The following is a 2,215-nucleotide window of genomic DNA, read 5'->3' as shown; positions in this document are numbered from 1 at the left end:
AACAAGGATCCATTGAGGACATTTCTGCAACATGTAAAGCTCACCATTCTCTGTAAGACATTGTGACAAGTTGAGATCAGGTTGGAAGGAAATCTTATTTTAGACCCAAAGCACCACTTAATAAAAAACTGCTGCATTGTTAGATAGTTAAATGATCTTGGAACTACATTTCTTATAGATATTGTCACAGTGACTTCTTGTGAGAGAGTTAACTGTCCTTCAAAAATATGTTTTCTATTCCACGGAAACAAGTCTTGTTTTGATTTTTATCATGGCACTGTTTTATTTTGTGTCAAAAACCTTCAGCTGATGAGAAAATGACAAAACCACGAAGAATAAAATCACATAATTTATACCACAAAAAAATATATTCACAAATTCAATGCATGTGATGGAGACAAAAGAGGTGTTACATTCAATGGGCCAAGCAATCAGGGATGCCAAGTAAATGTTGTGATTTTATGTTCAATTCTATTCCCAGCCAGCTGGGAATCTAGATTTCTGATACTTTAAGATGCTTATTGTCCTCCCCGGTAGGGGTGTTAAATATCCTTTTTAATCACATATTATTTGAGCTGTTAGATATTTATGATCACACTAGCTGTGTGTTAGAACAATAAATAAAAGAGTGATTCAAGCTCAAAACATGGTCAACATTTAATTCTGCACATACATGGAATAAATTCATGACAACTTCTGTTGTTCAAAATATAAGAGTTTATTAATGAAAATAATTCAGCTCCAAGTCAAACATATTTGATTTTAAAACTCTTAACTAAAACTAGTGAAACTCAATTAAGCTAAACTACTATGTACAAATAGCAAGAATAAACATGGTTGAAAACCATATTACAGTTTAAGATGGATTTTGTGTTTGAAAACCAAAGTTTATCTGGAAGATTTTGGGATATGATCAAATTAGCCTTACACTAATTTAGAGCAATTAGAATGTTTTCAAACCAGTTTACAATGCAAATCCATAAGGTGAATAAAACATTATTTGGCCAAATTCTTCCATATAAACTTCATCATAAAATCCATTAAACCGTAATAGGGTTATCAACCACGTTTCTCCTTCCTCTTTGTAGATAGTAGTTTAGTTTAGTTGAGTTGATATAAACTCTTATATTTTAAGTAGAAGTTGTGGTGAATTTATTCCATGTATGTGTAGAATTATTTATTTGACCATAATTTGAGTTTGAATCACTCTTTCCTTTATTGTTCTAAAACACAGCTAGTAAGGTGTGTTTGTTCATAAACAATATATGACAGCCCAAATAAAATCTGATTAAATAAGATATTTACCACACCTACCGGTTTGGGTAATAAACATCTTAAAGTATCAGAAGATAATATGAATTCCCAGCTGGCTGGGAATTGAATATAACAGTTATTCACAACATTTAATTTATATTGTTGAGATATTTTGTGATACTGAGGTTCATCATGATTAGAAAATAATTATCCATGCTTTTGTTTAAGCACTATGCATGTGCCCCACAAACCCTACCTATAACAGTTAAAAGCAGTTCTGAATGCTTTCACGCTGCTACACTGGATTCTGGTGTAATTCAGTGCATTTCATAATACTTGCAACTTTGAGAGCTTTCTCTCCAAAAGCAACTTCAAATTTCTTACAATACCTCTCGCTACAGTGATTAACTTGGTTATATCAGGTAGGTCCAGTCCAGCTTTTGCAGTAGCGTTCTTGTTTGACATCATGGAACAATAAAAATGTCAGAGGTTTTTGTTTTTCCCGTCGCTTTCAAACATTGATATCATTTTCTGGATGCCAGCAGGAGTCACTTTTTTAGTTCAAACCATAATGTGCAAATATAAACAGCATTGGCATATCCAGGTATCATGTTGTTCATTAAGGAGAATGATCTCTGAGATGACCGTGTTTTAGCTTTAAAACCCACTCAGAACAAAAGCAATAGACATGGTGAAGATTCTTGTTACAGATTTTACAGGGGAATTAATGCTGTAGAGCAATGGCGTAACTACATAACAATAGCCAACATTATCTGATTGGGCCCCATATGAAGTACAATACCCGCCTCCTGGTCACAATCTTTACTCATTAGCTACGTTTACATGGACACAACTAATCGGATTGAAGGCCTGATCAGATCAAAAATTTTTCATGTAAACATGTCAGACTGAAGATTCTAATCCGATTCGGTCCGATCGGATCTAAATTTAATTCCGAATG

The sequence above is a fragment of the Cyprinodon variegatus genome, unplaced genomic scaffold (genome assembly GCF_000732505.1).
Source record: "Cyprinodon variegatus isolate N-32 unplaced genomic scaffold, C_variegatus-1.0 Scaffold20, whole genome shotgun sequence".
NCBI lineage: Eukaryota > Metazoa > Chordata > Actinopteri > Cyprinodontiformes > Cyprinodontidae > Cyprinodon > Cyprinodon variegatus.
Note: the sequence above shows the minus strand (reverse complement) of the source record.